Raw genomic sequence first — 27,676 nt, forward strand, 5'->3', positions numbered from 1 at the left:
TGCCTCTGTCAGTCTAACTCCTTGATCTTTTCTTCAAAGGAGTCCTCCGGTCAGGTACATTTGCCAAAATATTTTAGAACCTAAGCAGTGATGCACGTCCATCAATCTCTGATGGACGCTGGCCTGCCAGCTAAATCATGCTAGTTCTAATTGAGTCCGGCTGCCTCATGGTTCCCGGTTCTTGTGAACTGGTATACATGAACTTAGCAGCGATTTGTGCATATAGGGTGGTTAGTTAGCTTGAGGCCCCAGGTACAGAGGAAATCACACCAAGGTCAGGGGTTGCCCTTCCATTTCCTACCAGTTCAGGGTTCCTCAATGCCTTATGAAACCTAGCATACTCCTTCTATAATCTCTCTGATTTCTCTTTTTAGGACCCTATTTCTTGATAGTATGCAAAGGCCTGAGCTTTGTGTTCTGCTATCAGGGCTTGACTGGCTTCTATGACCTTACCTTGTGCTACTACTTGGCCCTGGAGTCCCCTATTCTCGTCACAAAGGCCTCATTTTCTTTCTGTGCTTCTTGTATTGTCTCAGAATATTCAGAAAATTTATGTTGCAGGAGACTAATCTCCTCACTCTGCGCATTTTTGGTCTGTATTAAAATAAAAGGGAATATAATTCTATGGTAGAAAAAGAAGGATAGAATAGGAAAAATGATTTTTCAAAGGTGAAAAGAAATTAGAAAAATGAAATTGCAAATCTCACAAAATTTTGCTGGAGCTGGAAATGATAGGCATGCTCAAAACCATGACAAACGAAGGAAAGGCAATACCAAGTCCGCTCTCAGAATATGATAGACAAAGGGGAGTACTGTAGGAAGAATGTTTTTTAACGGATGAAAAGAGATTTTTAGAAAAACGAAATTGTGAATCACCTTAATTTTACTGGGGCTGCAAATGACACACGCTTTCAATAAGGAGAAAGGCACATAGGAAAATTGTTTTTTTGTGGAAATGACAGGGGCAGCTAACAGGTAGGCTTTGGGCAAAGAGATTACTCACAATGGGAACAATGGTTTGGGTTTAATAGGACAGATGCAAATAGGAATGACACTGGCAAATGAAAATTCACTTAGCAGGACATAATTTAGACAGAGGGACAAATTCTGTTTTCGGTTCATGATGGGAATGATTCTTTTGAGGCAATACTTTAATGACTATAACAATTAAATAAAAACACTAGACAAGGATGGTTGGTTTCGAATTTCAACAATCCCGATCCGTGAAAGCAAGGTAAAAATGTGCTTGTTCTGTCTGTTTTGGATGTTTGATTTGTAACTGTTAAGCGGTAGCCAACAGTGCAATCAAATATTATTAACTGTATGGAAAATATTCTTTAAGCATTTTTTTAGTAGTATTAATAATTAGATATTGTATTACATTTGTTGAAGTTCTTTTGAACAATAAACAAATAAAGATAAATAATTTTAAAAAAATTATTGAGCTAGTACTCAAAGTCTTTCATGGCAAAGCTTCTTCTGTGGCAAGATATGCATGGAACTGTGGGGATTTGGTAATACTGATCCTATCCAGGTGGTTGAGAACACTTTTTTAAGAGCAATTTGGGGCTACCTGGGTCTGCCCCCAACTTCGCAGTTCATCAAGAACTGGGCTGCTCCTTTCTTACTAATCTGATTGCATCTATGCCTGCCAGTCATTGGCTAAGAATGTGGTGCAACACCAAAGTTACCTTGACCCAGGAATTGGTTAGTCACTTTGTGTGCAGAGATCCCCTTTTGAGGGTTCCATGGCTCAGGTATGTGAAAACTGTGCTGTTGGAGTCAGGTGTGGGTCACTGTCTTTCCACAGCAGCCCGCTTTTCTAAGAAGGATGTAAACTTTGAAAAAAACAGTGTACTCTGGTCTCTTCAGACCAAGAGAGAGTCTTTAGAGATGGTGAGGGCTGCCAATAGGAAACATTTGATAATTTTGTCCCCTGGCTTGCAGAAGCATTTAAGCTGGGCACAGCATCTGCCTCAACGTATTTTTATTTCCAGGGCACGTTTTAACTGTATTCATTTAAGAGCTGTGGTGGTGGCAAGGCTCAAGGGGCATGCAGACCAAACATGTTTGCTTTGTGGGGTGCCTAAGGAGGACTTGGCACACTTCTTTATGTTTTATCCCAGCATTTTCAGTAATTACAGAACATACTGTGAAACCTGTATGGTTGGGTCCGGGCTTTCGTTGTTGTGAGCCTCCTTTGCACTATTTGCTGCAGACGGATTTTGTACAAGTGGGTTGGGCTGTATTGACTTTTTTAAAGCATGCTCTGTTTTGGAGAGAATCTCCATTAAGATAAGTTAGATCTTGAGTATTGTAGTTTTATTTTTTAAGTCTTGGTTGTTGGGCTTAACTACAGCTATTTTCTTTTAAAATATTGTTGATTGTTAATCTTTCTAATTTGTTTTTATGGTATTCTTTGTTTTCCCGAAATAAACAATGGAAGTACATCCACAGTTGTACAATGCAACCCCTCAATTCTGGGCAATGAACGGGCAGTGTGGTATTCAAAAATTGAAATGAATTTAAAAGAATAATGCAACTTCAATCCAGCTTTTCACCATGGAGATCAATACAATATATGCATAACAAATCAGATAATCAACAAATGAAACCAAATTACCTTCCTATATGAATCTCACTACTATCAGTACATACAAGCATTCACTCTTTACATACAATATTGTATTCTAAGAAATACCAGACATTCTAAACATTTCTATTTTACATTTGCTTCAGTTTAAATATTAACGAGTGCTACATAGAAAACATTTCAACAGAAGGCACATGTGTTTAAAACATTTGATTTTCTCCAGTATCAAGACATGAATGGTATCAGAGAAAAAACACGTACATAAATAAAATGTATTGCTAGCAGTGAAAGTATTGGCTGTGTAGGCCCTGCAAATATAGGCAATGGACGTCTTGCATTGGTTTCTGCTGGTTTAAATTCAAAATTGCTTTCAGTAAATTATTTGTCCTGTTCTGAACCCATATGTATACTGTGTTCGCAAAAGGCATGGGAACAGCTTTCACTAATCATCTAGGTGTGACTTTCAGGAAACATGAATGTGTTATCTGTGTGGGACTGTGAATTACAGCTATAAATGCAGCTTGGAATTCACTTGTGTGTACTGGTTTCAAGCTACTTGCATGTGCAACTTTCATTCTGTGTTTTCCTGCACAACTATACTATATCTGTATAATGTACAATGTTAAAGAACCCCTCCCCCCTTCCATTACACTTGAAGATTCCTGTGCATTTAAAGAGAAGGGAATGCAGGGGTTTGTACTTCGCACAATTCTTAATAATCATAATGAATTCTCTCAACATGCATTTTGTTGCGCAAACATCTTGTCTATAACTATGGCTTTTCCCAGCTGCATTAGAAGCATGATATCATCCCACGATATGGTATGTTGCAACTATACCATGACCCAGAGGACTCTACCGAGGTTTGAGCAACTACTTATATTTCAAATGGTACTTAACTTTACAAAGGGAATTCTACATTAAAATGACACCAAAAAGTATTCAGTTTAAAATTTAAATGTTCAATGCAAAGTGGATGGAGCTCTGAAGAATAACTTCTTGCTTTGTATTCAATATAGATGAGGAAACAAAAGGCATAGAAATATTAACACCTGCGTCCGTGTTTTCAAATGCATTCCCACAGTTGCCTTTCCTTTGCCCTCACTGATTTTATCCTGATTAATCTATGGGCAGTTTGGGGTTGATTTGGGGTTTTCACACCCCTTTAAGATGTAACTTCTGATTTTGGAGAGCCAGTAGGAGACTCCGTCAGCCAGAAATCCTGCTTTCAGCAACCCCTCCGTTTAGGTGGCTTATTTGAAATCAATCTCCAAGCACAGAGTGGTCTTCTTTCTATGGGCTGGTCTCATTTCTGCTTGGGGTCAGTCCTTCAAGCTCAGTTCTCCCATCTCCAGTTTCAATTCTTAAGGCTCCACATATTCCATAATAGGATCCTTCTCCTTCCTTATTCCTTCTTTATTAATCAGTCCCTATCTCCTGTGAGCCTCCACATTTATATCGTACTTGCTCCACCTCTGTGTTGTGACAATGGTGTGGTTTCCCAGTCCAAAAGATGGGAGGTAAAACTGCTCCTATTGAAGGGATGCTAATTTTGTTTTTTGACATAGATTTTGACTGAAATATGCAAGATTGATAAAACTCATATTTTTAGATTCTCAAGTTGGGTCATACATTTAGAGACTTTGCATTAGAATACTGTTGAGATACAAGGCCAGAGATGTTGGGGTGAGCTTGCATCTTGTTTATTTCAAGTACAACCGCATAAGACCTCCGGCGCAGCACCTCCCTTAGCCACCTTTCACCAGCTGCTGTGCCTGGAGTATTCTTCACGTACAATAACATTCTGTCACAGGTTTCCCCCTTTCTCACCTGAGTTCGCTGTTTGCTGGAATTCTTGGGAGGAGTCTTCTTGCGTACGGTTCGGGTTTTGTACAACCCTGTGCAAGCATCTTTGGTTTCCAGCGTGCGTTCAGTGTTCTACGTCCAGGGACACTTGGAATCTCGCGAAGTCCAGGAAACGAAGGAGGTGTACTCAGAGGTGGGTACACGGGATCCGGGATTCAAGACAGGATAAGGAGAAAGTGAAGATAGAGGGAGGAAGCGAGGGTCCGGGAACCATGAATCAAGAGTTCAGCGAAGGCGAACTACGGAGCACACGTCTAGCCACTGCAAGCGGTAGCGTTGAGAAGCGCGAGGCCGCGGGGGCGTGGCTTCTTTATAGAACGTGCTACGTCTGATGTGGAAGCTGGTAGACAGCGTTCTGTGTTTAACGGCCATGTTGGAAGTACTGCAGAGTGTAAGCCTCGATGTGTCAAGGACCAGGAAGTCCAAAAAGGAAGCGTACGACGGTTCATGACAGCATGCCTCCTACGAAAACCTGTCCCACGTGGTTTGCCCGGGTGTATGAGATGATACCTTCTGAGTAACCTGGGGGTGTTTAGGTTTGAGATTGGTTCCCAAGTGCGTTCATTAGAAGGGTATCCCTTTCATTCAACCAGGTATTGAAGCTGAGCACGTTTGTACCTGGAGTCACATATTCTGGACACTTCATATACCAGTTGGTCATTGACAATTACGGAGTTAGGCCTGAGGGTAGTCCGGGAGGACTGGATATATGGTTTCATTAGGGACGTGTGAAAAACTGGGTGAATCCTCTTCCAGGAGTCTGGTAGTTTGAGTCAGAAGGTCACTGGGTTTATGATTTCTTTTATGGAAAAGGGGCCATAATACAGAGGAGCCAACTTATTTGGTCGTAGATGTCGGGGTAGTAGTTTCGAGGATAGTCAGACCTTATCACCTACTGCGTCGGAGGGTCCTGGTCTTCTTTTGGAGTCCGCATAATGCTTGGTGTGAGTTCAGGCCCTTTCTAAGTGCTCTTTGGCTTCCTTCTGTACATTGATGAGGGTCTCGATCCAGGAATCAAGTGTAGGAACAGGTGTAGGATGTGGAAGGACGGAAGGAAGCACTGAAGGGTGAAATCCCTGGTTACAGAAAAAGGGGCTGGTCTTGACAGCCGAGTGATCCCAATTGTTGTAGGCGAACTCAGCCACAGGTATTAAGAGTGACCAATCGTCCTGGACCTTGGTAGAGAAGCAGCAAAGATATTGTTCTAGGGTTTGATTCACACGTTCAGTAGCCCCATTAGTCTGTGGATGATACCCTGAGGAGAGGGCGCGTTGGATCCCTAGTATCTGGCAAAGGTGTTTCCAAAACTGAGAAATGTACTGAGGCCCTCTGTCTGATATGATCTTGGAAGGGAGTCCATGAAGTCGGAATATGTGTTCCAGGAAGATTCCAGCAAGTTCTGAGGAGGATGATAATGTATATGAGGGTGTAAAATGAGCCATATGAGTGAATAAATCAATGGTGACCATGATAGTTGTGTACCCCCTGGAAGGTGGCAATTCTACAATGAAGTCTGTAGCGATAATTTCCCAGGGCCCTGTTGGTAGTGTGGGCTGAAGAAGGAAACCCACCAGTCTTTTGTTATCATGTTTGTTTTGACTGCAGACTGCACAGGCTTGGATGTACAGTTGTACGTCAGTTTTCATTCTTGGCCACCAAAATTGTCTTTGCATTAGACGGAGGGTGTTGGTAATGTCACGATGTCCGGAGTGAAGGGTATCGTGGCAGCGGTTTATAATTTTTTGCTGTAGTTTCTGTGTGGGGATGACTAGACAATTATCCTTGAACATCCGTCCTTTGTTCTCAGATTCCATCGATACTTCCCTGAAAATTCCTTCCAGAGCTCAGAGGACTGGGTTTGCATCCAAACGTCTTCCAGGAGGCTGATTGCTTGAGCTACGAATATCGTATGGGGAAACATCTTAGGGAATGATCGGTCTTCAAGACTATCGTAGTCGGGACGTCGGGATAAGGCGTCAGCAATTATATTCTGTGTTCCAGGGACATGATGGATCTGGAACTGGTACTGGGCAAAGAAGAAGGCCCAATGGGCTTGATGGCTATTTCTACATTCCAGAGCCTGTAAAACTTGAAGATTCCAATGGTCCGTGCGGACCTGGACAGGATGTTTTGCTCCTAGAAGTAGATGACACCACTCTGTGAAGGCTTGACGGATGGCTAACAGTTCCTTTTCCAAAACGGAATAATGGGTTTCGCTGGGAGTTAGGGTCCGTGAAAGATAAGCAATGGGATGTTCCAGATTGTCCTCGAATTCCTGTTTTAGAACTGCTCCAATCGCGTAGTTAGAAGCGTCTGTTTCCACTAGGAAAGGTTGATTGATGTCAGGTTGAGCCAGGATTGGAGCTTGTGTAAACTCTGTCTTTAACCGTAGGAATGCTTCGTCTTGGGCTGTTGTCCAAAGAACGGGAGTATCTTTTTTCAACAATGCAATGATCGGTTTAACTATCTCAGAAAAGGAAGGAATGAATTGCCGGTAAAAGTTAGCAAGTCCCAGGAAGGATTGGATTTGTTTCACGGTAGTCGGAACGGGCCAGGATAGTATGGCTTTTACCTTTGAGTGGTCCATTCCGATTCCTTCTGGGCTAAGGACAAATCCTAGATAGTGAACAGTAGAGACATGGAAAAGGCACTTCTTGGGTTTAGCCAGGAGCTTGTGTTCACGTAGCCGCTGTAACACTACCTTAACATGCTCCTCATGCTTAGGATGGTCCTTAGAGAATATTAAGATATCGTCCAGGTATACTATGATGAAGAGGAACAACATATCTGAAAACACCCGATCCATGAAGCGTTGGAAGACCGCTGGGGCATTTGCAAGTGCGAAGGACATGACCAAGTACTCAAAGTGACCAAAGGGTGTTCTAAAGGTAGTTTTCCATTTGTCCCCTTCCCTAATACGGATTAGATGGTAGGCTCCTCTGAGATCCAATTTAGTGAAGATTACAGCTCCTCTTACTGCTTCCAGGATATCTGAGATCAAGGGCAATGGATAGCGATCCTTCAGAGTGCACTGATTTAGACCACGATAATCAAGACAAGGTCTGAGCTCATTAGTATCCTTTTTTGGAACAAAAAACAGTGAGGCTCCAGCTGGAGATTTGGATGGTCGTATGGTGCCATTTTCAAGGTTGGTATCTAAGTATTCACGGAGGTCCCTTTTCTCAGGTTCGGATAAAATGAACATCCTTCCAAATGGAATCACAGCTGAAGGGTCAGTATCAATAGCGCAGTCTTCCGGTCTATGAGGAGGTAGGGCTTGAACTATGGCAGAAGAGAACACATCGGCGTATTCATGATTGGCCCCTAGGAACTTGGATGATATTTGAAACTGTGAGCGGGCCTTGCTGGTCTGCCGATGTACCTTCCGAAGGTGTCGGCGCGGAAGCCAGGAGTAGGCAATGAGACATGCAATGTTCGGAACCCAGGAACAAAGAACCTGCTGCCCAATTGATGAATGGGTTGTGTCTTTGTAGCCAGGGCATACCCAACACCATTGGGTAATAGGCAGACTTTATGATGTCGAATTTAATCTTCTCTCGATGGTGGTTTATTGAGAGCTCTATTTCCTTGGTTTGAAGAGTTATGGGTCCTGAAGAAAGGGGTCTTCCATCAATTGCTTCTACAGGTTGCATGATATCTCGGGTTTCATATGGAATATGGTGGTTAAAGACCCAATCTTGACCTATGAATATCCCCATGGCTCCACAATCCACCAATGCCAAAATGGTGTAGGTTTCATTCTTGGATGGCGATAGAAAGGCCTGTAAAATCACTAAATTGTTTTGTCCAGGAGAGTTCAAGGATGGAATAGATGTGGAGCAAACATCTCTCTCCCGAAGCCGTGCTCCATCTAGGATCGGGAGCTGGCGTTTCCCGAACGCCGTGGAGGGGCTAAAGGACACTCTCTCACTAGATGTTTGTCTGAGGCACAATACATACATAACCCCGTGTGGATCCTTTGCATCCTTTCTTGGGGGGATATGGGTCCACGGAAAGCCCCTAGTTGCATGGGTTCTGGTTCGTTAATAGGGGCAGGAGTAGGGTCAGACTTCGAGGAGGTCTCTATAGGAATTATCTGGAAGGGCATGTTGGTTTTCTTCTTCTCTGCCTTCCTTTCCTGGATACGGAAGTCTATCTGCAGAGCGAGATCCATAAGGGCTTGGAACGAACCTGGGTGAGCCACTCTGGCTAGTTCATCTTTGATGTCTTCATTTAGCCCTCTTCGAAAAAGAGTGAAGCAGGCTTCTGAGGACCAATCTGCTTCTTTAGCCAATTGTTTAAAGCGTGTTACATACGTAAGCATGTACTGGGAGCCTTGTTGGAAATCAAGTAGACTTTCCTGGGCACTATAGACCTGTTCTGGGCGGTCAAACATGATCTTAAGAGCCTGTATGAATCTGTCGTAGTCGTCCAGGAGGGCATCTCCAGAATTAACTAAAGGTGTGGCCCAGGTTAATGCATTCCCGGAAAGGTGTGAAATTATAAAGCCCAACTTAGCCCTGGGGGTAGAAAAGTAGTAGGGCTCAAAAGTAAAGTGGACTAAACAGGAGTCAAGGAATCCACGAAGGTTTTTAGCAGACTCATCGTATTTGTCAACAATGCCGCCCAATAGTACGCTTTCCTTCGTAGCGGAATCACGGGACAAGACTAATTGTTTTAATGCAGCATTCTCCAGTTTCAAATGTTGTACTTCGGTCATTAATTATTGCCTGCTGCGCATGAGATCCTGAACGGCCGCCTCCAAATCCGTATTGACTTCAGTTAGTTGGCATCTCAATCTGTCACAGGTTTCCCCCTTTCTCACCTGAATTCGATGTTTGCTGGAATTCTTGGGTGGAGTCTTCTTGCGTACGGTTCGGGTTTTGCACAACCCCGTGCGAGCGTCTTCGGGTTCCAGCGTGCGTTCAGCGTTCTACGTCCAGGGACACTTCGAATCTCCAGGAAGTCCAGGAAACGAAGGAGGTGTACTCAGAGGCGGGTACACGGGATCTGGGATTCAAGACAGGATAAGGAGAAAGGGAAGATAGAGGGAGGAAGCGAGGGTCCGGGAACCATGAATCAAGAGTTCAGCGAAGGCGAACTACGGAGCACACGTCTAGCCACTGCAAGCGGTAGCGTTGAGACGCGCGGGGCTGCGGGGGCGGGCTGCGGGGGCGTGGCTTCTTTATAGAACGTGTTACGTCTGACGTGGAAACTGGTAGACAGCGTTCTGTGTTTAACGGCCATGTTGGAAGTACTGCAGAGTGTAAGCCCCGATGTGTCAAGGACCAGGAAGTCCAAAAGGGACGAGTCCGACGGTTCATGACACATTCTAAATGGAGTGTTGCTAACAGCAACACTCCTTGACCAAATAAAGACCATCATAACACAACTCCTCCTTTATCCAACACACCCTCTCTTCAGCACCGCAAACCTATTCATATTCCACACGTGACCCCCACTTACTCACACAGCACACTTGAGCACAGACACAACTCAGACGGGGTCTGAATACAACAAATCTCCCTTTCCTCTTGACCACTCCTGTCTTTATCCTCCACCAGTCTCCCCACTCCACTCTTAATTGTTTCTTTCTTCATCTCTCATTCTCTCTCATCACCCATCTCTTTCTCCTTTCTTTTAAACTTCTCCTCACTTCATCCACAACACAATCCGACTCTCTCTTCCTACCTAACCAAGGCAGGCTCACTTTACTATTAGCATTGCGACCCCTCATCAGTTCAAAAGTATTCATGCCTGTACCAATTCACAGTTGGAATTAAATGCCCTGTATATTATGCACTATGTATTACCCTGTGTATTGTCCACATTAAGCGACCTTTGTAATCTTTTTAATTGTAACATGTATTAAGTGATATATGTAACCCTCTAAGATATGCAACATGTGACCAATGCCTTTCTACTAGCGCCCAGATACCCACGGGTCAGATGCGCTTTACAAATAAAATAAACAAACAAACAAACAAACAAACAAAAGCACTCACACCTGTTGTGGCATGAGGTGACATGCGCAAAGCATACAATATCTCTTGGATGGCCCCTTTCTTATCCATCCCACATGCTTCAGCCATACGGATGGCATCCATAACACATCTATTCATTCTTTCCACCATACCATTCCCTTCAGTTCGGTATAAAGCTGACTTCTTATATTTCATACCACACCCCTTCATGTATTCCACAAAGAACCACCCGTGAACTGTGTATCGTTATCTGTTAAAATGCTCAAGGGGACACCTTCTCTTGCAAACATTTCTTGAGCAAATTCAACAATACTCTCACTAGAAATCTCACGTACAATCTTGAACTCTGACCATCGCGAGAACAAATCTACCATCAGAATAATGTACTTTCCACGCCCATAACCAATCTCTACTGGGCCTAAGATATCCATGGCAATCTCATTCTACACTTTACAAGGAATGCCAACCTCCACAATGGGTTGCCCTCTGGCTTCCACTCCTTTGCCCACCTTGATAAACTGAAGGCAATCATCCAGTCTCCTTTCAACATCCCTATCAAATCCTGGCCACCAGTACTCACTCCTTAGAATGGCCTTAGTGCTTGTCACACCACTATGTGCCAATTCAACAATTTTCTCTCTAATGGCTTCAGGAACAATAGCCTGTTCCCACAATCCCATCAGCCACGCTCAATTCTTCCCAGACCTCCCAAAACGCTCTTTCACTTTGTTGTAACTCTATTTTTTTAGGCCACACTGATTCTATGTACCCCAGATGGTATTCCTGCGTTAATCCTGCTGGATAGGGTGGGCCGCATGCCATACATCTGGCTCTCATGCATCACCGCATTGACACTAAATCACATACATAATGTTGATGGCCCTTACAAACCTCCAAGAACCCTGCATTCCTCAACACTCGCTATGGTTAGGATACCAGACTTTAAAATTGCCTCGAAAGATCTTTTCCTGTTCAAGCAGCAAAAAAATTGAATTCTCTTCCGGTGGACCTAAGATTGCAAAAAGATTTAAACTGTTTTCGTTGACAATTAAAACGTTCCTATTCCACTGAGTATCCTCCCCCCTCCTACCCCCAATTGATTGACCTGATGTACTCTCACTGTCCTGTCTACTTCGTTGTCCTGTGTTTATGTTACAGTGCCCTGATACCTGCAGGTTTCCGGTGTCCTATAAATAAATAAATAAAGGATAAAGAATAACTCTGACATAAGGGCCATCAACATTATGTATGTGATTTAGTTTCAATATGTGGTGATGCATGAGGGCCAGATGTATGGTATGCGGCCCACCCTATCCGGCAGGATTAACGCAGGAATACCGTCTGGGGTACCTGTAAAATTAGTGCCAATAGGATAGAGTATATGTATGTATATTTGAACACACCGTCCACATTATGTTTGGTTGTAATATTAGAACTGGTAATTTAGGTTCTAAATGATTATGAATGTAATATGTAGACCATGGTGCCAGCCACCAGCAACTGGTGGATCATAATAGTTCGTAAATTGGAGCCAGGACTCTCTCCAATATGGCACCCATGAAATACACATTAGTTTGAGCAGCAAACGATCACATGACCCAGTTGTTAGCAGAAACGACTCCACAACAAAGTAGCGAGGACTTGGGGTCGCGTCTCCAAGTTAGTTACGAGAAACAGATGAGCCAGTCCACACTTATGGTCAGAGCTGCGATATATCAATCAAACAAGTAAACCGTCGTTCGATTTGAGTAGAAAGTAGCGGGTTAGACATAGGAAGCCCCTGCATAACATCAATAGGGATTTTAATGCAGAATTCTTGATCTGCAGTACAAAAGAGCCAGGAGTAAAAAAGACTAAGTTCACCCACACTTCCAGAGTGCAGGCGAGGAGCCTTCATAAGTAAGTGGCGCTGCAATGCTGGTTGCTGGGGGAAAAAAGTGAGGTTGGAAATGTTTGGGGAAAAGAAATGAGTCTGTAGGTAACATGCAGTGTATATACATATTTTTTCAGAGGCATAGCTGCCTTGTGGTTACCTGATTTGTGGAATCCTACAAGGACCCAGGGAGTTAGACAGAGGGGGTCACAAGTAAGAGGTGGTTAAGGCATTATATACCACAAAATAGTCGCTGATTGTTAGTTTATTGGCCAGACTAATGTACAAACAAGCAAACTGACACATAGATGGTGTTCATTGTGTGTTGACAGACACTGGCTTACCACATTGTAATAATACTTAGGGGGGCATGTGAATCCCTTATAGGTATAGGAAAAAGAGGGTAGCACACTCTAAACAGCTACTACTAGGTCTACAATGAAGATTGTATCGCTCCTAGTAGCACATGTTCAAAGGATTGACCGGGAAACAGAGATTGGCCTTAGGGAAGCACACACCCGAGCACAAATATATGTATAGTAGTGTTCAGTAGGCACACTATCCCCTGAAGAAGTTCTAGAGATGTAGGGGGTAATTCATAGAATTCAGCGCACAAGTGGCGCACGCGGCTGGCGCACATTGTGCACGTGCGCCAGTCTGCGCCAGCCGCGTGCGCCTAAATCCATTTCCGCGAACAGCGTATTCATGGATTTTAACATCCATAACCAGCCGTGGCGCATAGTGGCGCAGCAAACCTGCAGCATCGCCAGTTACGCCCCCAACCCCTCCCCGTGCACCATGAACAGTGCACAAATCCTGTATATGGCGCACAGGCCAGTGGACCAGCATACAGCCCCCCAACCACGAATGCCAGCGGGGTACGCGTATTACGGGGGTGCGCAGGGAGAATCACACGCGATTGGCCCTGTGCGAGCGGGCTACGTGTATTTCGGGGGTGCACGGGAAGTTATACACGTGATTGGCCCTGTGCGAGCGGGGTACGTGTATTCCGGGGGTGCGCGGGAAGTTGTACACCCGATTGGCTTTGTGCGAGCGGGGTACGTGTATTTCAGGAGAGCGCGGAAGAATCACACGCGATAGAGCCTGTACAAGCAGGGTACGTGTATTTCGGGGGTGTGCAGGGAGAATCACACACGATAGGGCCTGTGCGAGTGGGGTACATGTATTTCGTGGGTGCGTGGGAAGTTCTACACGTGATTGGCCTTGTGCGAGCGGGTTACGTGTATTTCGGGGGTGCATGGGAAGTTCTACACGCGATTGGCCCTGTGTGAGCGGGGTATGTGTATTTCGGGGATGCGCAGGGAGAATCACACGCGATTGGCCCTGTGCGAGCGGGGTACGTGTATTTCGAGGGTGCGCGGGAAGTTTCACACGCGATTGGCCTTGTGGGAGCGGGGTACGTGTATTACGCGGGTGCGTGGGGAGAATCACACGCGATAGGGCCTGTGCGAGTGGGGTACGTGTATTTCGGGGGTGCGCAGGAAGTTTCACACGCGATTGGCCCTGTTCGAGCGGGGTATGTGTATTTCGGGGGTGCGTGGGGAGAATCACACGTGATAGGGCCTGTGCGAGCGGGGTACGTGTATTTCGGGGGTGCGCGGGGAGAATCACACACGATAGGGCATGTGCGAGCGGGGTACGTGTATTTTGGGGGTGCGCAGGAAGTTCTACATGCGATTGGCCCTGTGTGAGCGGTGTATGTGTATTTCGGGGGTGCGTGGGGAGAATCACACACGATTGGCCCTGTGCGAGCGGGGTACGTGTATTTCATGGGTGCGCAGGAAGTTCTACATGCAATCGGGGTATGTGTATTTCGTGGGTGCGCAGGAAGTTTTACAAGCGATTGGCCTTGTGCGAGCAGGGTACGGGTATTCTGAGATTGCGTGGGAAGTTTCACACGCGATTGGCCTTGTGCGAGCGGGGTACGTGTATTCCGGGGGTGCGCGGGAAGTTTCACACGCGATTGGCCCTGTGCGAGCGGGGTACGTGTATTTCGTGGGTGCGCAGGAAGTTGTACACGCGATTGGCCTTGTGCGATCGGGGTATGTGTATTTCGTGGGTGCGTGGGAAGTTTTACAAGCGATTGGCCTTGTGCGAGCGGGTACGGGTATTTCGAGATTGCCTGGGAAGTTTCACACACGATTGGCCTTGTGCGAGCGGGGTACGTGTATTCCGGGGGTGCGCGGGAAGTTTCACACGCGATTGGCCCTGTGCGAGCGGGGTACATGTATTTTGGGGGTGCCCCAACGAATTGCCAGTGTGTGTCCTCCCAGGTGTGCCCTCTACCCCCTCCCCAGGGCCTGCAGGCAGACCACAACACAGGGGAACACACTGCACCCCTGGCCATGCCCCATGGGCAGCCCATCCACCCTGTCGAAGCCCCCCAGCCAGCCCACATGGCACCACGCACAAGTGAGCACTGACACATGTACTCCAGCACCCCCACCCACCCAGCATTGAGGGTCAGGCCCCGACTCATGTCCCCCAGCACCCCCATCCACCCAGCATTGCCGGGCACCTGCCAGCAGGCCCCGACTCATGTCCCCCAGCATTGATGGGCAGGCCCTGACTCATGTCCCCCAGCACCCCCACCCACCCAACATTGCCGGGCACGTGCCAGCAGGCCCCGGCTCATGTCCCGCAGCACCCCCATCCACCCAGCATTGCCGGACAGTTGCCAGCAGGCCCCGACTCATGTCCCCCAGCACCCCCACCCACCCAGCATTGCCAGGCACCTGCCAGCAGGCCCCGACTCAGGTCCCCAACCAACATGTCATAAAGATGCACATTCATGGGCCTCATGTCCAACAAAATCCCACTGCACGCCACCCCAGTATATAACGCTGGCTTACCACATTGTAATAATACTTAGGGGGGCATGTGAATCCCTTAAAGGTATAGGAAAAAGAGGGTAGCACACTCTAAACAGCTACTACTAGGTCTACAATGAAGATTGTATCGCTCCTAGTAGCACAGTGTTCAAAGGATTGACCGGGAAACAGAGATTGGCCTTAGGGTAGCACACACCCAAGCACAAATATATGTATAGTTGTGTTCAGTAGGCACACTATCCCCTGAAGAAGTTCTAGAGATGTAGGGGGTAATTCATAGAATTCAGCGCACAAGTGGCGCACGCGGCTGGCACACAGTGTGCACGTGCGTCAGTCTGCGCCAGCCGCGTGCACCTAAATCCATTTCTGCGCACAGCGTATTCATGGATTTTAACATCCATAACCAGACGTGGCGCAGAGTGGCGCAGCAAACCTGCAGCAGTGCCAGTTACGCCCCCAACCCCTCCCCGTGCGCCATGAACAGCGCACAAATCCTGTATATGGCGCACAGGCCAGTGGACCAGCATACAGCCCCCAACCACGAATGCCAGTGGGGTACGTGTATTACGGGGGTGCGCAGGGAGAATCACACGCGATTGGCCCTGTGCGAGCGGGCTACGTGTATTTCGGGGGTGCACGGGAAGTTATACACGTGATTGGCCCTGTGCGAGCGGGGTACGTGTATTCCGGGGGTGCGCGGGAAGTTGTACACTCGATTGGCTTTGTGCAAGCAGGGTACGGGTATTTCAGGGGTGCGCGGGGAGAATCACACGCGATAGGGCCTGTACAAGCAGGGTACGTGTATTTCGGGGGTGTGCAGGGAGAATCACACGCGATAGGGCCTGTGCGAGCGGGGTACATGTATTTCGTGGGTGCGTGGGAAGTTCTACACGTGATTGGCCTTGTGCGAGCGGAAAACATGTATTTCGGGGGTGCACGGGAAGTTCTGCACGCGATTGGCCCTGTGTGAGTGGGGTACGTGTATTTCGGGGGTGCACGGGGAGAATCACACACGATAGGGCATGTGGGAGCGGGGTACGTGTATTTTGGGGGTGCGCAGGAAGTTCTACATGCGATTGGCCCTGTGTGAGCGGTGTATGTGTATTTCGGGGGTGCGCGGGGAGAATCACACACGATTGGCCCTGTGCGAGCGGGGTACGTGTATTTCATGGGTGCGCAGGAAGTTCTACATGCGATCGGGGTACGTGTATTTCGTGGGTGCGCAGGAAGTTTTACAAGCGATTGGCCTTGTGCGAGCAGGGTACGGGTATTCTGAGATTGCGTGGGAAGTTTCACACGCGATTGGCCTTGTGCGAGCGGGGTACGTGTATTCCGGGGGTGCGCGGGAAGTTTCACATGCGATTGGCCCTGTGCGAGCGGGGTACGTGTATTTCGTGGGTGCGCAGGAAGTTGTACACGCGATTGGCCTTGTGCGATCGGGATATGTGTATTTCGTGGGTGCGTGGGAAGTTTTACAAGCGATTGGCCTTGTGCGAGCGGGTACGGGTATTTCGAGATTGCCTGGGAAGTTTCACACACGATTGGCCTTGTGCGAGCGGGGTACGTGTATTCCGGGGGTGCGCGGGAAGTTTCACACGCGATTGGCCCTGTGCGAGCGGGGTACATGTATTTTGGGGATGCCCCAACGAATTGCCAGTGTGTGTCCTCCCAGGTGTGCCCTCTACCCCCTCCCCAGGGCCTGCAGGCAGACCACAACACAGGGGAACACACTGCACCGCTGGCCATGCCCCATGGGCAGCCCATCCACCCTGTCGAAGCCCCCCAGCCAGCCCACATGGCACCACGCACAAGTGAGCACTGACACATGTACCCCAGCACCCCCACCCACCCAGCATTGAGGGTCAGGCCCCGACTCATGTCCCCCAGCACCCCCATCCACCCAGCATTGCCGGGCACCTGCCAGCAGGCCCCAACTCATGTCCCCCAGCATTGACGGGCAGGCCCCGACTCATGTCCCCCAGCACCCCCACCCACCCAACATTGCCGGGCACATGCCAGCAGGCCCCGGCTCATGTCCTGCAGCACCCCCATCCACCCAGCATTGCCGGACAGTTGCCAGCAGGCCCCGACCCATGTCCCCCAGCACCCCCACCCACCCAGCATTGCCAGGCACCTGTCAGCAGGCCCCGACTCAGGTCCCCACCCAACATGTCATAAATATGCACATTCATGGGCCTCATGTCCAACAAAATCCCACTGCACGCCACCCCAGTATATAACGCTGGCTTACCACATTGTAATAATACTTAGGGGGGCATGTGAATCCCTTAAAGGTATAGGAAAAAGAGGGTAGCACACTCTAAACAGCTACTACTAGGTCTACAATGAAGATTGTATCACTCCTAGTAGCACAGTGTTCAAAGGATTGACCGGGAAACAGAGATTGGCCTTAGGGAAGCACACACCCAAGCACAAATATATGTATAGTAGTGTTCAGTAGGCACACTATCCCCTGAAGAAGTTCTAGAGATGTAGGGGGTAATTCATAGAATTCAGCGCACAAGTGGCGCACGTGGCTGGCACACAGTGTGCACGTGCGTCAGTCTGCGCCAGCCGCGTGCGCCTAAATCCATTTCTGCGCACAGCGTATTCATGGATTTTAACATCCATAACCAGACGTGGCGCAGAGTGGCGCAGCAAACCTGCAGCAGTGCCAGTTACGCCCCCAACCCCTCCCCGTGCGCCATGAACAGCGCACAAATCCTGTATATGGCGCACAGGCCAGTGGACCAGCATACAGCCCCCAACCACGAATGCCAGTGGGGTACGTGTATTACGGGGGTGCGCAGGGAGAATCACACGCGATTGGCCCTGTGCGAGCGGGCTACGTGTATTTCGGGGGTGCGCGGGAAGTTGTACACTCGATTGGCTTTGTGCAAGCAGGGTACGGGTATTTCAGGGGTGCGCGGGGAGAATCACACGCGATAGGGCCTGTACAAGCAGGGTACATGTATTTCGTGGGTGCGTGGGAAGTTCTACACGTGATTGGCCTTGTGCGAGCGGAATACATGTATTTCGGGGGTGCACGGGAAGTTCTGCACGCGATTGGCCCTGTGTGAGTGGGGTACGTGTATTTCGGGGATGCGTAGGTAGAATCAAACGCGATTGGCCCTGTGCGAGCGGGGTATGTGTATTTCGGGGGTGTGCGGGAAGTTTCACACGTGATTGGCCTTGTGCGAGCGGGGTACATGTATTACGAGGGTGCGTGGGGAGAATCACACGCGACAGGGCCTGTGTGAGTGGGGTACGTGTATTTCGGGGTTGCGTGCGAAGTTTCACACGCGATTGGCCCTGTTCGAGCGGGGTATGTGTATTTTGGGGGTGTGTGGGGAGAATCACACGTGATAGGGCCTGTGCGAGCGGGGTACGTGTATTTCGGGGGTGTGCGCGGGGAGAATCACACTCGATAGGGCCTGTGCGAGTGGGGTACGTGTATTTTGGGGGTGCACGGGAAGTTCTACATGCGATTGGCCCTGTGCGAGCGGTGTATGTGTATTTCGGGGGTGCTCGGGGAGAATCACACGCGATTGGCCCTGTGCCAGAGGGGTATGTGTATTTCGTGGGTGCGCAGGAAGTTCTACATGCGATTGGCCTTGTGCGCTCGGGGTACGTGTATTTCGTGGTTGCGTGGGAAGTTTTACAAGCGATTGGCCTTGTGCGAGCAGGGTAGGGGTATTCCGAGATTGCGTGGGAAGTTTCACACGCGATTGGCCTTGTGCGAGCGGAGTATGTGTATTCCCGGGGTGCGCGGGAAGTTTCACACGCGATTGGCCCTGTGCGAGCAGGGTACATGTATTTCGTGGGTGCGCAGGAAGTTCTACACGCGATTGGCCTTGTGCGATCGGGGTATGTGTATTTTGTGGGTGCGCGGGAAGTTTTACAAGCGATTGGCCTTGTGCGAGCGGGGTACGGGTATTTCGAGATTGCGTGGGAAGTTTCACACGCGATTGGCCATGTGCGAGCGGGGTACGTGTATTCCGGGGGTGCGCGGGAAGTTTCACACACGATTGGCCCTGTGCGAGCGGCGAACGTGTATTTCGGGGGTGCCCCAATGAATTGCCAGTGTGTGTCCTCCCAGGTGTGCCCTCTACCCCCTCACCAGGGCCTGCAGGCAGACCACAACACAGGGGAACACACTGCACCCCTGGCCATGCCCCATGGGCAGCCCATCCACCCTGTCGAAGCCCCCCAGCCAGCCCACATGGCACCACACACAAGTGAGCACTGACACATGTACCCCAGCACCCCCACCCACCCAGCATTGAGGGTCAGGCCCCGACTCATGTCCCCCAGCACCCCCATCCACCCAGCATTACCGCGCACCAGCCAGCAGGCCCCGACTCATGTCCCCCAGCACCCCCACCCACCCAGCATTGACGGGCAGGCCCCGACTCATGTCCCCCAGCACCCCCACCCACCCAGCATTGCCGGGCACGTGCCAGCAGGCCCCGGCTCATGTCCCGCAGCACCCCCATCCACCCAGCATTGCCGGGCAGTTGCCAGCAGGCCCCGACTCATGTCCCCCAGCACCCCCACCCATCCACCATTGCCAGGCACCTGCCAGCAGGCCCCGACTCAGGTCCCCACCCAACATGTCATAAAGATGCACATTCATGGGCCTCATGTCCAACAAAATCCCACTGCACGCCACCCCAGTCTTCAGACACAACCAAGTTTCCCATCCACCCCATACTGAAAGGCCTATTACTTGTCACTAACCAAAAGTCAAATATGCACATCAGCACATGTCCGTCACACACACACACTGGGTGCGAGTGATTGTGTAAACCCACATTGTGACATGCAGTAAACCAAAGAGCAAATACCACACATGGAAGTAAGAAATCAAAACGTATTGTGCACAAAAATATCAAAAAAGTTTCAAAGCATATAAAGAATCAGAAACAAGAAAAAAAGGAATGTCCTAAAAAACAAAAATTATGATGACACAATACAAATGAATCCAAAATAAAGTTTGTCAAAAATCCTTGTCCAACAAAGTAAATCCAAAGGAGATCAAAATTCAAAAATCCATTGATCCATGGTCAGGGTAAAATATGTTTTTAAAAAAATCCACTGTCCAACTATGTACGAATATTGCAACAAGGGTCCATGAGCCTAACAAATGAAATGAAACCTATATAAAAAACCCTACCTAATTTACAACTATATACAAAAACGTGGGGCATTGTCCAAGCGTCCCAAAAGAAAAAAAAAGAGAAAGGAAACCTATCCCTAACTAACTATATACAATGGCGGCGGGCAAGTCCTGCGGCTGATTCTGTGATGTTGTGGGCCAGGGCATCATCGAACTCCATGTCTATCTCCTGGAGACGGACCTCTGCTCTGGCCCAGAGGTCTCGCAGGATGCATCCATGGCCTGTTCCAACTCCCTGCGAGTTGCCTCGAGGCACTCAGCCCACCTCAACGACCGACGCATGGAGATCTCTGCCCTGACCATAGTGAGCCGCGCCTCTTCTGCACGCCACCGCTCCGCATCTATCCGCTGGCCCAACCGCAGCCACACGGAAGACACTCCCATTCCAGGGTCCTCCTGCCCTCTGGACGATGCCTGCCCCTCTGATGTTGATGGCCCCGAGCCATCATTGCTCCCACCTAGAGCCTGCTGCTGCTGCTGTCCATGTGCCCTGTCTGATGATGCCTGCACATCCTCCATCTGCTGGTCTCCAGTTGTTGGAGTGTCCACCCCTGCTGGACCGCCGACTCCTGACTGTTGCAGGGATGGGATCTCCACCAAGCTGGCTGTGTTGGTCGGGCCAGGTCTACAGGGGGCCCTGGTGGAATCTGGGCCGGAAGACGGCAGAGATAAGGACTGGCGCATAGTCTCCACAGAGGAGGAGAGATCTGCCAGAGTGCGCGACACATGTAGGAACCCACCGACCATGGCCCCTCCCAACTGTGCCACGTTGCCACGCAGCTCTTCGTGATGGCGTGCGTGCTCCCCCCAGGAAGCACGCACGTCATCATGAATGACACGCGTTCGCAACGCGACACCAATCAGGACGGAGCCCATAAGGTCATGGGACTCCTCGTCCGCAGGTAGTGGAGAGGCAGATGACGTGGGCCTCCCCCCTACCGGGGGACGGTCCTGGGACGGGGCATCCCTGCTGGTGCATGGTGGTGCAGTCACAGGGTCAGGGACAGCGACATGCACAGGCCCCTCCGTGGCGACCTGCGCTGCCTCCTGGCCCTGGACTGCACCACTCGCACCAGTGGTACTACCCCCACCAGGCCCCATCTGCGGCTCAGTAGCAGGCTCCTCCTCCTCCTCTGTGGAGACCACCAACCTGGATGTCTCTGCACCGTCTTCCGCCATTGCAAGTCCCTGTGGGGGCTCACCCGGCCCTTCCGCTACAGCCGTAGTGGCAGACGCGGCACCAGTCCCCTCTCTCCCGGATGATGGCAATTCCTGGGAGGGTGGCTGGGCCTTGCGTCGCCGCCCGGTGGAGGCATCCCTGCCGCTTAGCTCCACAGCGCCGTCTCTGCCCTCTTCTTCACTCCACGCTGCGTAGAGGGAGACATAGAACACAAGCATCAGGGTACCGTACAACAGTCCCCTAGACAGGAAGCAATAACACATGAGTGGCACTGTCAAACGTCACTTCCACCCTGTCCCTCCACAACACATGGGTCAATGCACGCAACACACATGCAGAAACAGGCACGGCGCATGCAATCAACATCAGCATCCATGTACAAGGGCCTCTGTTAACAAAAAGGTTGCCTTAAAACTCGCATGCATCATGGCTCATACTGATACTATGCACACACATCTCCGGAGAGTCATGCATCATGGCTCCTACACCACAGACACAGTGGATACAACGGTGACTGCACTGCATGAGTGAATCTACACATCGTCACGGATATGTGTCATGCATCCATGGCGTTTCAAAGTCACACACACACTTCTCAGACACACAGACATGCACACCATACATGTACATGAGAGCAGCACCCATCCCTCACCCCCCATCCATGTCCAAGAACAGGGACTGGCATGCATTCATTTGTGCATTCCGCATGCATCTCCCCATGTCTCATTGGAACACATGCACCATCCATGTGGTTCACGCATTACTGGTCTCACATGCATTACCATGATGTCCCGGCGCGCACACATCCATACATGGCCTATGTTACACATACAGGCAAGTAGCTGACTACTATCACACTGAAACATGCCCTGTTTCACACAGCAATGCATGGCCACTTACCGCTCAACTCCGGACGGGTCTTCCTCCGAAGGATCTGGGCTTATGCGTTCCAGGACCCTCATCTGGATGTTGCTCAGGTGGACCCGGCACCCCTCTGCATCCTCTGCATTCACAAGGCGCCGGACCTTGTTGAGGGTCCTGGACCTGAAGTCCTCCCAGCGCTTCCGGACGTGCTTGATGTCGCAGGTTGCCACCCACTCCGCGTGGATGGCAACCACGATGTCCTCCCAGATCCTCTCCTGTCCTTCCTTGTCGGCACGCAATGGTGTGAAGAGGGCATCATAATGCCCCAGGACATGCCCCACCAGGACACCAACTTCCTTCTCACTGAAGCTGGTGGCCCTCTGCCTCTCTGGCTGGGGGTCGCCAGTGGTCTTGGATGGTGTTTGCCCGACATGGCGTGGCTGGGCAACTGGGTCCTGGGGCTGGGCTGTGGAGCGATGGTATCCCAATCGGGAGTCTTCTGTTCCAGCAGGGGTGGACACAGCAACTGGACCCCTGCAGATGGCTGATGTGCGTGTAATTCTAGGAAAGGCCCTTAGCGCGTAAGCACGTCTGTGACGTAACGTGCACAGGCGTTTCCCTCAACACGGGTGCATAGTGGATCAGCACGTGAAAAAAACCACACGTCCGTGTGTGAATGCGTGTAATTCGAGGAAATGGCCTAGGCGTGTAAGTGACGTGACGCATGCGGGCGTTTCCCTCAGCATGGGTTAAAGGTGAGCGGGGCCAACAGTTCGCTGTATGTGCCTTTCGTGGAGACCAACGTGTGTGTTGCTACTTCGTGTTGTTTCACGCGCCATCACAACTTCACAGCGGATCAAGGACGTATCTCTTATTTTGGCAGGGGTATTGGCTACGTGTGTTTTTCATCATTGCGCTAGTCTGACGGTGAGTCATGCGTGCTATTTTTCCCACTGCGGGTGCCCCTGTGTATCGTGTACCCGTTTTCGAGGTCATAGTAGCCTGCGTGTCCCACGCATACGTGTTTATTTGTGTTCCTGGGTGCCACCACGTACTGCGGGAGGTTAATTCCACTCACGTAGGCTGCAGGGGTTGCGTGCACAGTTTTACTGCAGTTTTGGGGTGCCTGAGCGTTGCGTGACCCGTCACTTCATCACCGCGGTCACATACAGCCTTGCAGGTGCAGGGGTGCTGTTAACATCTTGCATCCCACCCCCTTCACCCCAATTGCCCAGGACAATTGTGGTGTACACCTCCCATTGGCACTTCTCCATCTGTGCCGGCACTACTCTATCTGTGCCATGGTTGGGAGGCCACCAAAGGTGAGGTGCGCCTCAGCTGGGCATACTCCTCGTGGTGGGCGTGGTCAGGGACGTGGCTGGGGTGACCAGGGAGTAGGGGGACTCCAGGGTGTCCAGGGCGGCCGCAGAGGAGGAAGAGGCAGGGGTGCGCCACTTGTGCACGATGTTGTGCCATGTGTCGGTGCAGTCATGCCACCACCCCCTGTGGTTCCGGGAGATGCAGCTTCTGCATCTGGCACTGGCGCCCATGTGACCCGGTAGTCCGTTTTATCCACTGCCACGGGTCCAAAGGTAGTGGTAGCTGCAGGTGCAGCTGTGGACACCACCACCCAGGCTCAGGGTCTGCCAGCGCAGGCTGCGTTGGCTCCTGAAGAGTCCTTGGAAGATTTCCAACAGGGCAGGAGGCAAACCGTAGGTGCACTCAGGGCTGCCCTGACCGAGACACGTGTCCCTGGGGCAGTAATGTCATCTGCTGCCCGACCAACCGGGGGTTGGCAAGTGCAGAGGCAGATGCAGCCAACAACACCCCGGTTGTGAGTCTACCAACCAGGACAGTCACGGTCAATGACCCTGCCACAGCGGATGTCGCTGCACAGGATCCATTAGAGGATACCCAGCTGCCACTGACGCAAGTCAGGCCTTTGGTCGTCCCTCCACCTGCCACTCCCTTGGCTCAATCCACCGGTGCCACTGGCCATACTGATCAGGGCGGCATTTGTCAGCCAGGGTCTGCGCCACAATCCAAGAGGAAGAAGGTTGCACCTGCAGCACAGGCTGGGACCCCACACACAGCCACGACCTCCTGCATGTCGACGAAGAAGCCTTTCTGCAACCAGGAACTGGACTTCCTCGTGGAATACGTGCAGGACCGCAGCCGTGACATGCTAGTGGGGCCTAATTGTCAGACTACGGCTGCCCACCGTGATACCCACTGGAAGCAAGTTGCGGAACATGTGAGTGCAGTCGGCCATGAGGTGCGCTCGGCGCAACAGTGCAAAAAGCGTTGGAATGACCTCAAACGCAGCGCTAAGGCTAAGCGTGCCTCAAATTACAACTTGACTCTGGTGACTGGCAGTGGGCCTGCACCTGAGGAGAAAGACCTCACTCTGCACGAGTCACTCATTGAGTTCATACCACCTGAATCGGTTGAAGGAGTGGGAGAGATGCCGGACTTTGATGCCCAGTTCAGTGAGTGTTGCTGCGTGTTTGTTGAGGACATGTGTGTTTTACTTGTGTGATGTGTTGTGCATGACTGCCACTACATGTCATGTGTACATGGTTCTGATGTGCAAGTAATGCAATGCTTCACTGATGCATGGCTGTTCTGCAGGATGGTGGACATGTGGAGCAGATGGGGACTGTCCGCATCACCACTATTGCACCCTATTCACATTCTGGTCACCAGGATGCCCCTCCGGTTCATGTTCCAGCTCACTGGCCCTTCTGCACATAGCCTGGGGGAACCTTCCTTTCAGCCCTGGGATTATGTCATAGCATGACTGACGTGCATGTGTCCTTTGCCTGCATGCGGGTACTCCACATAGGCATGGTCCCTTGCCCCTCCACCCCCTCCTGCACCCCAATTTCACCTTTGCACTGTCTGCATCAATTTTGCCGTTAAGTACTTGCCTGTTCATGTTTCCTGTCTGCATGCTAACTTCCACCAGCCAACCTGCCAGACATATGCTGTGTGGTACATCTTTTGTACTTGATGCAGGGTGTCTCACTTGGACTGTGCAGATGTCAGATGCTCCGCAGGGACATGAGTGGTCATTCATGCTCTATGTGCATTCCATGCATGCCCCTATGTGTCCTTGACTGGATGATCATTGTAGTACGTGTCCAGGGTGACCTACATTACATGGCATTTCATTAGCCTTCCCATGGCCACTGTGGCTCAGTCCTGCGTCGCACACATGTTTAGGGTGTGACAGTCTGTGTGGGTCACAGGCCTCAGCCTGTTTCATGCCCAATTACTCTGTCCAACTGTGAAGTGTCTTCTTCACATGTGGGTGTACCCCAGAGGTTTCATCATGTGTCCTGCTTACTGTCCCATCATCATCTGATGTGGTGTCACTTGACTCACATGATGCAATTGATGCTAGTCAACACTGTCTGTCAATACACAGGTCTATGGTCATCCTTTTGATACCATGCAAGGCATCCCTGCATTTGCACTTGGGGGGAGGGCTGGTTTGCTTGTAGCCATGCTACCCATTGCATGCACATTGCACGTGATGCCTGAAGTTGACCTTGCACTGCCATCACAGTTTCTGATACACATCATGAAGTATTTGTACATGTAGATAGTGAGTAACGTACAAATTAGCTGCACTGCATCAACCCACTTCTGAGCGATATAACACCCTTCTACATGCCTAATCACAGAAGCAATGTCAAGGTGACCCAGCATGCATGGCAGGTTCTCTTTTGTGTGTGACATGTCTGCCTGATGTGTTTGGTGTCTGTGTGATGTCTATGTGTGTGTGTGTTGTGTGCTTCTAACATGTGTAGTGACCTTTTTTCTCTCTACTTTTCAAATGATGATGCAATGGAGCCAGAGGATGGTGTTGTCATTCCAGGCACAGGTTTGTTATCACTACAGCAACCCGGCACAAGTGGGGGTCGTGGGGTGGTAGGCCACGAAAACCCACATGTGCTACAGTCCATCTTGTCTTTGGCTGGCAATGAGTCCAGCCCTGATGACCACTCTGACGTCCATGTCGAGTTGGATGTGCATCAGGTCCATATGTCAGGGGCGAGTGATTCTGATGTGGGCACTCCTCTGTCCGCGACACCTGCACTGAGGGGTCAGACAGTGTTGGAACCTCTGCCTGTGGTCGATCGGGACGCAGGGTCACCCTCCACACCAGTCACTGATGTGCCTGGGCCATTACGTCGACGGGGGCATGTAGTCGTGCAGCCGCGGGCGGTGCCAACACAACGAGGACACCCGGTCCTTGGGTCCCGCAGGTGTCAAGCCCAGTAATGCAGTGGCCGCGTGCTACCGCGGTATACTGAGTGGGAGCAAGACATGACCGCCAATGCTGAACGCCAGGGGGCAGCAATGAAGAACATCGCTGTGAGCATGGAGCGTGTGGCCCAATCCGTGCTCCCCCCTGCTAGGCGGGTGCTTCTCCAGCAGCGGGCGGCACGGTCCATGTCCCGCTCGCTCAGGCTGGGCATGACGGCCTCAAACAGGGCACGCCAGGCTGAAATGTTGTCTCTGCATCAAGCAATTGCTGCTCACCAGAGGCACACATGGATGTCCTGAGGGCTGAGTATGAGTCCCTTAGATCCACTCTGGGTGTCCTCTTGATGTCCCAGAGGACGCGGTCAAAGGAGAGGTTTAAGCAGCTTGAGCGTACCATCTCGGCTGAGCTACGTGCTTGCCGGGAGGTGCATCAGTTGTCCAGCCAGGCCTTGCAGGAAGAACTCTGTATTACACGTGTTACCTTGCAAGAGGAAGCACGTGTATCATGGGAGGTTCTGCATGCAGACCTACGTGTCATCGCCACACAGTACCAGGCTCACCCGTCCGGAAGACTTGCTGCCGATGAGGGGCAAGCTGTGGCTAGGCTTGGTCAGGCTCCTGTGCCACGTCCTCCTTTCCAGGAAGAGCCAGACTCAGACGACGAGGTATCTCCCACATAGGTCGGGCTGTGCAGGCATTGAGCACATGGAGTTTTTTTTTTCCTTCAACATCATCGCATGTGGGTGTTGAGCAGCACCCTGTACCTCCCCCCTCCTGGGTGCCCCCCGTGTCAAATGTGCCATTTTTGATTTTTCTTTTAGTTTAGTTAGTTAACTTTCAATTTGATAGTTAGTTTAATTAGGTAATGTAGGTTTTTCATAGTTAGTCTAATTAGTTAATATAGTTTCAAATTGTTTGTCTATTGTGCTTTCATGTGACGATGTGGTGCTTTGTGGCTTTTGAAAGCATCCACTGTCTGTTCCAGCTGGGCCCTTCAAGCTTGTCTCGTG

The sequence above is a fragment of the Ambystoma mexicanum genome, chromosome 6q (assembly GCF_040938575.1).
Source record: "Ambystoma mexicanum isolate Mex_15411 chromosome 6q, UKY_AmexF1_1, whole genome shotgun sequence".
In the NCBI taxonomy this organism is placed as follows: domain Eukaryota; kingdom Metazoa; phylum Chordata; class Amphibia; order Caudata; family Ambystomatidae; genus Ambystoma; species Ambystoma mexicanum.